General features: G+C 36.7%; 1 long non-coding RNA gene across 2 annotated transcripts in view; it reads left to right on the top strand.

Moving 5' to 3' along the window:
* The window catches only part of LOC136009239 (uncharacterized), a 150,234-nt gene extending 139,384 nt beyond the window's left edge, over nucleotides 1–10,850 (top strand). For both annotated transcript variants that reach the window (XR_010610419.1, XR_010610418.1), the window contains 3 exons: nucleotides 7,543–7,659; nucleotides 8,943–9,083; nucleotides 10,002–10,850. This is a non-coding gene — a long non-coding RNA (uncharacterized LOC136009239). The remainder of the gene's footprint in view (nucleotides 1–7,542; nucleotides 7,660–8,942; nucleotides 9,084–10,001) is intronic.
* The last annotated feature ends 1,923 nt before the right edge of the window (nucleotides 10,851–12,773 follow it).

Here is a 12,773-nt window from a genome sequence, read left to right as displayed (position 1 = left end):
TGTCCAATAGCTTTTATCTCTAAAAGTAAATGCAGACTTCTATCCTGTTAATGGGGGTTTTCTCAAGGGGATCTGTGTTATTCAGAGCAGAAAAGAAAATAATAGAATTCTTTAAGTGATAGGGGAAAAAATTTATTGAATGTACATAACAGCAAAAAACCACCAACTTTCTCATCTGTCTATTACAGTACACTGAGACTTGAAAAATCAGATCTATTGACAGATTTAGAAGACAGATCTGTATAGAAAAAAAAAACAACCCTGCTCTAATTATTGGCTAGCTTGTAACTAGAGGAAAGCAAAGACGAACCGTTTGTTGATAGGGAGTGTGTGAACATCGAATAAGATGTTCTCAAAATATGGTTTTCATAATTTTAGAAATGATAAAATATGAAGTTAATGGGTAGCATGAATTTAGAAACAATGCTTAAAGATGATTTTGTCATATAGAAAATCGGGTGTTTTGTCTCATTTAAAGTAAAATATATTGTGATGGTATTTGAAGTGATATAAAGAAATTGTCTAATGAAAGTATTTTGTCTGCTGCTACTTTTTATTTCACATTATACACGCAAGGTTTTGCCATTAGGCAGTTTTGTTATCAAGCAAGCATTGCTGTTTTCAATCACAGCAAAAACAGTTATGATACATTCTTTACAAAGTAGTTCTTTGTTCAAATGTAAACATCTGCCACTGTTCTTTATCATGAATCACAGCTGAAAAATGCAGATACATCTTTTAATAGTAAGTTTTAAATGTGTGCAAACTATGGGATGCAGTTCGAGCTGCTGGAGAGTTGCTGTCACTTGAAGATGACACCAGGTGTGGATATGGCCTTGTGTTCAAACTCCACTGACTTGCAGAGAGAGAGGACTTCATATTACAATTTAAGAACTTAATATTACAATTTAATTTCACCTTGAGTTTAATAAGAATTATGATTGTTAATCCTGTGTTAAAAACACAACGTTGCCTTAAAAATCAGTTTAGGATAAAACAATAGTAAGAGGTTTCAATAGCAGTAAGGACCAAACCTTTCCTTTTGCAGTTGTCAGCCGATAAATGGAGTTATACAGTTCTTGGAGAGTGATTTGTTTTCATTTTTCATCATGTTAACCATCACCATAGAGGATACTACAGTCTTACAGACCTTTTCAGTGCCCTCAGCCTCAGGTTGCACCTCTTACTCTGACAGGACTCTAAGTGGATGGAGAGGAGGGCATGTGCTGTTCTTTAGCCTTGTTGGCTTTTAGAGTCATCCTTGCCTCCAGTGTGAAAATTGCTGTTAATGAAATGTGTATAAATTGGTTTAATGTTAAGGACTGCTTCTTTTTAAAGCTTCCTGGTGCTTGGTGGTACTGTCAGGAAGTCACTTGTTTGACCTACAGGACATAACAAAAGTCTTCTTGGCACTTACCTGCTTTTTGGACTTCCTTGTAGCAGTAAAAAACAATGACATATACTTTAAGATCATGAGGCTTTAGTGAATTCAAAGTTGTTTACAGTGGTGTTTAGTTTTGCAATGCGGTTTTGTCTTAAGCTTGGATTGCTCTGGAGTGGGAGGATTGTCCATCAGAAAATGGTTTGTTGGTGGTTTTCTGCCTCCTGAAGGCAGCGTGTGCAGTGTGAAGTCCAGGGAAGCCAACTTGTCTGCTGCCTAGGCATAAAGTCCTTTGGCTGGTGAGATTGAGCCGTGTATTCAAACAAGCACAAGCCAGCACTTCACTTCATATGTTTGTTAGATTTTCCCCTCTTTTGCCATCTCTACTGTAGTCTTTAAACAGTGTGACAGAAGTACACTTCCACTTCAGTTAATGGATTTATCAAATACCTTATTTCATGCTTTCTGCTTTTGATTTATGAATTTTGATCCCAGAGACAAGGACCTTGTGAGTATTGATTGTGGAAAATGTCAGACTAACAGAAGTTAATTTCGCTTGTACATGTGGAAGTCTGTGATTCTCTGACAGCGCTGTCTGCCGAGAACTGGCTGTCACCCAGCCCAAGTGACACCGTGCCATCACAACAGCTAGCCCCTCTGCCCCATGCATCAGGATGAAACCACACATGGATGCAGGGCTGGCAGTGGGTTCAGAGGAAGGGGTGCATGAGGTCGGGTCAAGGGAGGAGAGTGCGAGGTGCTGTGGAGCCCATCACTCTGTGGCTCCCTGACATTTCATTTCTCAATTAGCTTTCTTTGTAAATTATAAGTTCTTAAGTTTTGTTGTTTTGTTTTGTTGTGGGTTTTTTGTTTTTGTGGGTTTTTTGGGGTGGGTCTTTTTTGTTGGCTTTTTTTTTGTTTGTTTTTTTAAATGACAGAGTTAAAGTGTCACTTATACAGAGGGGAACTTGAGCGGTAGGTAGCAGACTGGTTTAGCTCCTTGCGTGTCTTGCATTTGAGATGTGGTTAAAAACCTTGGACTTCTTACAGCGTATTAATTCTGAGTGTATGTATTATCTCGGACCACAGAAAAACAGAAGAAAATCCATGGATGTCAGATAAAAAATAACAAAAAATGGTATCAATACATGGTCTTGACTCTTCATCAGAAAAGAGATTCTCAGTAGGCATCCACACTGATGATAGTGAAAAGATGCCCACTGGTTCAAGCTGAAATGAATTAAATGCTTCAGTTTGTCCTGTAATCTTCCTTTTTCTTGACACGTTTCACTGGAATTTCATCGGGGAATTTTTCACTCGGAGAAATAGTATAGACAAGCAAAACCACACTGCTGTTTGCTGATTTTTGTCTTAAAATTAGTTTAAGAGTATAATAATGTAGGAAAAATGTCAGAGTCTAGGAAGTGGTCGTTGTCCCAAAATTAAAAAGTCTAATCCAAGAAATGCATAGTTAAAGACGTTCAAAATTGTATACCTTGACAAGTAGAAACAGCTAACCACAGAGACCATAATAGTGTTATGTTTTAGACTACAGAGGAAAAGGAGAATAATCTGTTTTTCCCATAGAAAGTTATAATTTATTTTTTTCCCCTTCCCCTGACTTGAGAGATTAATGTCACTTTGAGCAAGTCAAGAGATTTTGATTAATTAACACTGTGTGGGGATATAGAAAGAAAAGTACCAAAAAAGAGATTTTATCACTTCAGTTTCACTTTAAATGGCAAAGCACTCAGGATATGCTAACAAACGTGAAGGCAATAGAAGCAGGTACAATGCAAGAGCCATGGTACTGGTAGTCAGTAAAAGGAGTTTTGTCCTCCTGACCATAGGAAGAGGAGAGGAAAAAGTCTTAAGAGTTTATCTCCTTCATACCATACTTGAAAACAGAAAAGTGTTAGATTACGTACTGACAGTAATCAATTTTAAACAAGACTTATTAAGGAAATAAGAGCATGGATTATAATTTATTTATTTATTTATTTAGCCAGGAGATTGTCACATTAAGGAAGTAGTCCATGTTTCCTCTTACATAGATATTTTAAGAGAAATAGGGCCAATTATTTTTTGGCTCCTGCACAGCTGAAAGAGAATAAGATGTTACTAGGATACTGATCAACTTCCTGTCAAAAGATCTTAACCACATGAAATACTTGTGCTGCTCCCCTTCTTCTTTGGAACTGTTGGTTTTATCCACACATGGGGGTAGGTTGGCAGGCCGTCATGAAAGAACTGTAACTCCAGAACTAGAATAACTAAGGTGTACCTTAAAGTTTACTTTAAGTGTTTAAAGTGTTTACTGAAGGGATAGACAGAATGGTGGGTGCAGGCCAACCACATAACAGTAAAACATGTACCTCTTTAAAGATCTTCATTCATACTCCCTGAGAACAGAAACTGCAGTGTTACAGAAAAACTGTCTCAAGAAATACCTATAATAAAGTTCTTGTATGTATAGTACACAGATACAGGTATGTATGTGCATGCATTGTACTCATACACACACACGCATAAACACCTCAGTATGTCTGGATGTTAAACTTCCTTTAAAAAACTTTTTCACTCTTGGATTGATTAATTTCCTTCCTTCCTTCTGAATTTGATTAAAGAAATTCAGCAAATGCATAAAACTTTTCTATCTAATGGAAGAAGGAAAACCAGTTTCTTAGTTTTGTGGAAATATGAATGACATTATGGAAATAGTTAAAGAAGCAGAGGCTGTATTTTTTTTTATGAACTTTTTTGCTATAAAATGTATGTATTTAATGAGGCACATTAATCCTGCTTAGGTTTGTTTTGTTTTGTTTTATTTTGTTTTTTTAAGGGCCATAAGAGCAGATTTCCATGTGCAATTCCAAGGGATATTTACATGTTACCCTTTAAGAACAGTCTGACAAAGTCATAGAGTCTTTGTTTCAAAGAAGGAAAATGCAAACAAATACTTCATCGACTGTATAAATACACAAAATCAGCTTCTTGGGAGCATGTCAAAAATTATATGAACGTATTGCATATGGTTATATGGCAATCATGCATTTAAGTCCGTATATCTAAACACGTGTATGTAACTGCATGAGTCCAAATTTACGTGATATGTCTAAACCAGGCACCAAAGAATTAAAGAGAACAAAAAATGTGCAGAAATATTTTTACTATATCAAGTTGTTAATTCTGCTTAAAGAAAGTATAAGATATTTCTTATATTCCATATTCTGCAAATGCCTTAGCTAGATGGCTCCAAAGAACGAGAAATATTTTTCAGCTAATGTAAATCACTTCTACAAGTGATTTTCTTGGTACACTTCTGAAAATGTTTTTCTTGGCATAAGACGATATGACTTAATAAACACAAGAACTGTAAAGTGAGTGTTCCATTCAAAAATGCATCTCATTCTAGAAATTTTCTATTTTATCTGTAAAAAAGCACAAAGACTAAATCTAAACTGATTTTTGCTATGAAAGTTGATGCTATCCTCTGAGGTTTCAGCCACTGTATTTTTATTTTTGTGGATACTACTCTCTCAGAAATAAAAGCACTGGTTCCTCAGATATAAATTGTTCTTTTAAAAGTGGTGTTAATGGAAATCCCCTTGGTGTATGTTTTGAATACAGGGAAGACTTAATGAAGGTGAGATTGTCAGAGATGCCTGAACAAACATGAATATTGTTATAGATTTTATGTTTGCAAAACTGTCATTATTTGACCTGAGCTCTGTCTGGAACAGAGACGTTGTGAAGTCAACAGCATTGAACAAGCACCATCATGGCAAAACACAGCCTTTTCTGCCTTCCCTTAGGACTTCTTCACAGGAACCTGAACAGCAACCTACTGAGAAAATGTTTTCTTTTTCATTTCAACTATGAAACTTTCCATAGTTGTAGCAATTTGAAAATATGGCACTAGTTGTGCATTATTTCATCCTAGTTCCAGTTTAAGGACAGGCTTAACTTTGCCTCTTGCAGATAAAGAAAGGGAGTTTGTACTACTGTAGCTACTTTCTGTTAAGAAATGGCATATACAATGACTGTACCTGGAAGGGTTCAACATAATGTATTGCATCTATAACAGACACTTCATATACAGAGAAAAGTATTTAATGTTTTAGACATGTTTCATATGTTTAAATGTGTTGTGATATTCTGTTTCAAAAAGGCTTCCGTAAGTAGATATATATTGCCACAGAAGACTGATATGAGCAAAACTAATAATACTTTTTAAGGAGTGCTCTGAATAAAAACTTTGCCGGCACTAATGAGGAGTGATCAGTGAAATCCACTGTACTCCTGTGCCATGGGATCTTCTTAAACCCATCCTAAGGAAACCTGTGCAACACTGGACTTGTTCATCATTATGTTCTCAGGAAGCAAATGTCAATTTTTTTTTCTGTAAAGCGACATACAGAAATGACATTAAGAATGTTGTTTACAAGGTACGATTTTTCAGCAGTCCTTTCTCTAAAAGAAGAGATTCCCTGTAAACCTAATGTATAAGCATTTAAGAGGCTTAAAATATATATCTAATACAAGCCAGTAGGTCTAAAATGAATATCCAATGTCATGAGTTTAAATCTAATAATTTTGGATTTACTGCAATAGCCTGCTTTATTTACTGCAATAGCAACAGTACAGTCCTACCATATTGCCCCTGCAACTGTAATTATATGGAGATGTTTCAATGATTTTGCAGTACTGCCTTCCAGTTAATTTTCCTTTTTTGCTTTCTCTCATAATCGTAAATGCTGACAGTTTCAGAAGGAATCTTGTACAAAAATCTGTTTTCCTCAAAAATATTTTCCTTCACCTCCAAAATTAATTTTTTTCAGAAAAGTTCCCAGAAAAAGTGGAACTTGAGATGCAGTTTAATGCCTGATTACATCGCCGCTAAAAAATGAGTTAAAGAAAACCTCTTGCTTCAGAATGCATTTTCTTCCAAATGAAGACATGAGAGGGGAGAATATTTTTTCCTCTTAGTAACATAGCATGTGAATCTGGGTTTGAAAGCAGCTGATTTAAAACCAATAATTTTGATTTTAAAAATTCCCTTAGACATTTTCATGAAGTGCTTCAGTGGTTTGATTTTATTTCTGAGTCCAGAGGAACTGGATGGTCTAAAGCACTGATCCTCTGCCCACTCACAGTCAGGAGGGTTACTGTCTTAACCCAAGTCCTAATGTATGCAAGTAGAATTTGAGTAGCATTATCTTATACTTCTTTATCTGTTTGATTTTGAGCCTAAATATTTGAGTTACCAGGTAGGAAGCTGTGGAATTATTAGAAAGCCTCTTGTTATAAAGGTTTAAAAATAGTGTCTCTGAGTGTGATTAATATTTATTTTGTAAGGTGCGTATGATAGAATTATTCACTAGAATGGTTTTCGGATTTCATATTATAATTTTATGATGGTCTGGTTTGAGCATTTGTAAATAATATGACCATCTTAAACTCATGCTGCCAAAACCAGATCCGTGTAGAAAATACCACTCTTTTTTAAGTTTCAGATCTTTTCTTTATTGAACCCCCTTTGAGGTTTTTTTTTGTCTGTGATTTGCCTGCTTTTTAAATATGCTGGTGGATACAGTACTAGACATGCATATCTTTGGTCTGCTCTCCCAAGTGCTGGGGTTGTTTTTCCTGGTTTGATCAGTGGGCCCTGGCAACAGGGAGCAGATAATACCCTGGTCCCTAGAACAATGAGGTGTTGTTTGCCCAGCTCCTTTTCCCCTTTTCCTAGATGCCGGCGTGGTGGGTATGGTTAACAAGCCCCACCAGCTGGCATATCTGTGCAGACATAATTGCACATGAATGGTGTGGGGAGAGGGGAGTGAGGGAAGAAATAAAACAGATAACAAGCAAAAGGAAAAAGTAGCACTGTAAACAAGCAGCATATTTTTTTCCCCTCCACAGAGCAAGCTTTTGTGACTGGAGGCAGTATCTGTGTGCAGCCTGACTTCTAATCCATATCGCAAACAGCTTCCAGATGCCTGAGTCCCCACCACTATTCTGGCATCCCTACCCTTCACAGATGCCTCTCTATGAGGGGGGTCTGTGAGTAAAATTGGGTGTATTTTACTAATCATTCATTTCCAATCTTCCTGAAGGGGAACTTTTATTAATAAACTCTTTTCATCTGTCTCTTTGATTAGGAAGAAGATAATCGCTTAGTCATGTGAAAAGGGGGGAAAAAAAAAAAGACTGCTGGGGGGTCGCCTATTTTAACATGTGCTTGAGTGGAAGGAAACAAATAAAAACTGCAGAACAATGTGAGTACTAAATGGTTCCAGTTGAGCTTGAGTGGTGGAGGGGAGTTTGAATAGAAACCGCGGCGGCTGGGCTGGCCTCCCAAGGCAAGCAGAACTAATTCCCCTGATCCTGGCTACTCGGCAGGCAGCAGGCATGTCAGCTGGACCTGGCCAGCACAGCCGGCAGGTGCGCCGGTGGGAGCAGACGGGCAGGGATGGGGCCCATCAGCCACCCCTTCACGAAAGGGTGGCTTGGTGCAGGGTGCTTCGTTTTCACTACAGGTTGTAAAGTTGGTGTGACGCAATTCAAGGTTTTTTTCATCCTCTCTGCTTCATTCTCAATGTATCATTCCACATTACTTGCCTCAGATTGATACACTCCGGTTTACTACTGTGTTAGATCTGAAGGAAATGAGTACTGCCTGGCGATCACCAGCACTTAATTACAAAGTGAATGCTGAAAAGAGATTTTCACATTAAGGTGTGTTTGTCCTCTGAGCTACCTAATGTTTCTGTATAAACATTACGGACCTGGCTTTGGTCCACTTTCAATAACTGATTTTTAAGAATACGAAACTGTAGTTTTATTAGATCAGAGAGTTCATATCATCACCTGCCATCAGCTGGCACGGTTCCACTGACTCACCTGTAGCCAGATACTGATGCTAATGGATGATATTATTCACATAGCTTAAAGTCACAAAATTGTATATCACTGATTCAGTGAAAACTATTCTGACTCATCACATTTGAATTCCATTTCTTTCTGCTTTCCACTCTTATTTCTCAGTAGTCTGGCTGAAACTTGATTTAAATGGTTAAGAAGTAGATTCATATTTATTTATTTTCTTTCCATTAAATTTTTTGATTTAAAGAAATGCAGATGTTTGCAATATTAAGACCCCCAGCACAACCAGATAGTTGAACCCCATAATTTTATGGAATTCTTTGGGTTCTCAGACCACAGCAGCATAATGAAGATTTTCATAATGATTTGTATGTTCCAAAAGGTAAAGATTACTGCAAAACAATGAATTTATTACATGTTGTCTGTAACATTTTCCGTTCTCCATCATCACAGTAGTTAAGAATTCTACCTTTACTTCTAGGAACAACCCAGAAAGAATGGCAACTGCACTACCAAAATCCATGCTGCTTTGGGAAATATATGAATTAATCAATTAACTTTAACATTTCTGGTCAGAAATTTGTAAAATTTCATTGTTCTGGAAGTTTTATGTTTTGATTTTACAAGGAAATTATACATGTTTTTGAAATACTGAAATACCTTTTTTGCATTTCAGAAGTGTCCAGGGGCAAGCTTTTCTATAGGAAGAGAAAAACCTGCTCTTTCATTGGATATGGGGCTTGGACACTTACATGAAATGAGATTCTCATTGCTTCTTTGACTATTGCAAAGCTGGACTTCAAGCCAAGTCTTCCAGGTGAAACCCACAGGATCTTTCTGCTTGTCTGTTGTTTGCTCGGTGTTGATGAAGGTGTATTTTCATCAGAATTTCTATTCTGAAGCTGCAAATCTTTTTTGAATGAAGAGGTGTCAAAATAGGCATGTTACTAAAAAGATCTGAGTGTGATGGATCAATTTAATCTGAAAATTCCTAGCCAAATCTCATAATGTATGTATGAAATATAATGAAAAACTATGTATTTATCTATCAACAAAAGGGCAGTTTCATAGAAAACTTGTGCTGGAATTAAAATAAATAATCAGTGGTTCTGATTTTTTTTTTTTTAAGTATGAATTTAATAATGCTTGGCTTTTTTCTAATTTTTTTTAATTCAGAAATCAATAAATAGGAACAAACTTTAACTTAAAACTTTTGTGAATAGTGAATATGTATTGCTCTTAGCCACAGAGGAAAACTGGAGGGATAGCATGTAAACCTGAAGAATTACACAAGTAGAAGGAAACCTGAAATCTTCTGTTATTTTTGTTATTTTTATATTGTACTTCTGGAGGTCTTTGATTTCCCATTTGATTTTGCCCTATAAGGTAGTGGGGAGATAAATCACAGGTTCCAAATATTTTGTGTTATTGAACTGTTGTGATGATGAAGTTATTTGTAGATGCAGAAGACAGCAAAAATAATCACCACCTTGCATGGTTACCTGAATTGCCATGCTGCAAGGAGTGTCAGTAAATAGGGATGCAGCCTGAGCTGCACATAGCTCCTCTCTCCCCAGCCCCTCACTGAGCACTTTTATGAGGAACCCAGCTGCTAGGAGACAGGTTAGAAGACAGGGAAAACTGTCCCCAAAAGGTGCCAGATAGTCTGCAGTGAACGGCATAAAATCCAACTACGGATGCATTCATTACTTTTTTGTGACTTTTTTTTTTTCAGGGATTAAATGGAAGAAATCAGCTGATCACAAGGTATGAGCTGGAAATGAGACATTCTGGGAACAAGGGCAGATTGTGAAGAGTGTTTCTTAATGCAGCACTAGTCAAAACTTGGCATTCAAGCCCCTGACGGTCATAGCTTGAACAAGAGGTTTTGTCCTTGTGTTTTCTTTCTAATTCATTTTCAGGTTATTGTTTCTGTCTATTGTGTGTTACATATCTCTTCGTGAATGCTAATTTTTGCGTGTTCCAGCATTCTTGTATTCTCAAATGCCTGGTGACCTATTCAAAGGAGGCCGACGTGTTGGCTTGGTAACTTGAAACTTTTGGTAACTAGACATTTCTTCAACTTCTAGTGAATTGAGGCTTGGCGATGTGTAATACTGGCACATGTACTTGAGTTAGTAATGGGTTTGATTCACACTATGGCATGCAGGATAATAAAGGATCAAGCTGCAGGATGCAGAGGTCTGTTAATTGCCTAACATTACACTGTGCTTTTGTTAATGTTTGATTTTCAGTGGGCAGGGCACGGTGTATGGAGAAGATTCCATTTCTGTGCCACTTCTGCATTCCCTCTGGATATCAGTGAACTGTCCAGCTTGTAAAACACTTGTGCATAAAGAGAGGTTTGCTCTGTAAATTTACGAGATTGTGACAAATTCTCTTTAGATGCAGAAAATTTCCCTGGAAAGAGTGTACCTGGAGACCAAAACATAAAGCATGTGCAAACCATGATGTATATTGTGTCAAAAAAAGAGAAAAATCTAAAAAATTCATGGCTGATAAAGCTTTATTCTAACAATGAGAAAGATATTATCCCCAAAATAAAGGAGCCACTTCCCTGTCAGTACACAAGCAGTCATTTTCATTGTCTTAAATTTAACAGCATGTGTATTCCCATGTGTGAGAAAAAGGGTCCTGGTTAATTTTTGTATGCAATAAAAGGACCTTTGGGCATACTTTACCTTAATGCTTTTTCCTTTGTTTGAGAAAAAGAACTCTCAATCAGAAAAGCAAGAGATTAACTTAGACTGCAGCATGGATGCTGGCCTGTTCAGTTAAGTGCGCTGCTGGTAATAGGTATACCAGATCATGAATAATAATAGATTGTTCCTTTGCTTCCAAAGTTTCCTCCTTTGGGGTCTTTCTGAGGAAAAAAGAGACACTTTAAGAAGCAGTTTGAGATTTCACAATAATATAGTTTTGAAAGTACACTGAATATCTAAATAAAAAGTTTGGCCTGTTGCACTACATAATGACTCATTAGCATCTGATTCCTGCTTATGCAAAAGCTGATGCCTTTGTGAAAAAAATTATTATTCAGCTACACTGAATAATATATGTGCTAGTTTTATGTATATATTTAATATGTCCATTAAAGCAAAAACAAAACAAAAACCAAAAAGAGCAGAATTGCCATGCATGCAGAGAATGTTAGAGTACAGTAGATGATGATCTATATTTAATCACCAGTTTTCCTTCATATTTGCGGTTTACTTTGAAACATAAATGAGTGAGGGACATCACAGTTTTCATTCATCTGTGTAATTACCAATGCCAGGTTTTGTCAAATAGGGATGGCGAGTCTTGCTGTGAAGTTGTTTGCAGAAAGAATTTGATAAAGCAGCCCCACCAATTAAAATAAATGTTTCTGAATTGGTTGTGAGCCTGTATAAGAGCTGATGGAGATTCAGGTAATACTCTTTTATCTGTGTTCAGCCTCTCTTCCACCAAGCATAGTTTTGATATTTGAATGATTCCCTTGCTCTTTTGGGTTAAACTTACTACTGTTATTTTATTGAGTTTGATCATTATATTTACAATTCACCTCCTCAGCAAAACTAAACTGTGTGGCAAACCACTCTGCCAGAACACCTGAAACATCAGTCTTTTATTGTTTGGTGTGTTTTTTCAAGAAGAGTCTGCAGCAAAAGGCCTTCTTCCACTTTATCTAAAGGCCATCCTTACCATAACCTTGCTGTTATCGCAGCATGTTGCTCCTACAGGTCAGTGCTAAATTTTTATTTTATTTTAAGGTCTGCACTACACAGACATTAACCAACTCTCACAGCACTCTCATGAAGTCAATGGTTAACTGAAATTATCCTCTGTAAGTACATGAGGTTCTTAAACCTGAAGATTAAGTACTCTTTGCAAGGACAGCCATGATTCTCCAGTACAGTCAGACCATAGCTCAGGACCTGTTGACACTCAAGTCTCTGCTTACGCCATCAGACTATGCTGTATTCTGACTAAAGATGTTTCCCAATTAGATGTAAATTATACGGTTTTATATATTATGTTTAATTAAAGAATGAGCAAATAGTTGTGACAACTGGCAAGATGGTTATTTTGTACCATCTCAGGCTCAGCTACAGCTACAAAAGGGGCATGCAATCAGCAGTTGTCTTTAAAAAGAGCAGTTAGAATAAAATGATTAGTTTAATCAATTTAGACCTATTTTCTTAAACAAATGGAATTCCTAGAATAAATAGCTTGCTCTGTTCAGACTGGGGGAAGACTCTGTATGACTGAAAAGGATACTTTTTTAAAGTACCATTCCTTTGTCTTGAAAGGCGGAAATGACTTAATGTAATTAACATTTTTTTGCATTTACCAAGGAAGTGTGGTTACTTGTGCACAGGAACACTAGTTTCCTGACATAAAGAGTGTCTCATAGCAGGGAAGAATTATTTTAGAGCTTTAAAAATTATCTAGATAGAATATGTTCAAGACATTCTCCTTCCTGAATTACTTGTAGTTCATCAGG

This window comes from Lathamus discolor, chromosome 2, assembly GCF_037157495.1.
Source record: "Lathamus discolor isolate bLatDis1 chromosome 2, bLatDis1.hap1, whole genome shotgun sequence".
NCBI classification, from domain to species: Eukaryota; Metazoa; Chordata; class Aves; order Psittaciformes; family Psittacidae; genus Lathamus; species Lathamus discolor.
Note: the sequence above shows the minus strand (reverse complement) of the source record. Positions and strands in the feature narration are given on the sequence as shown.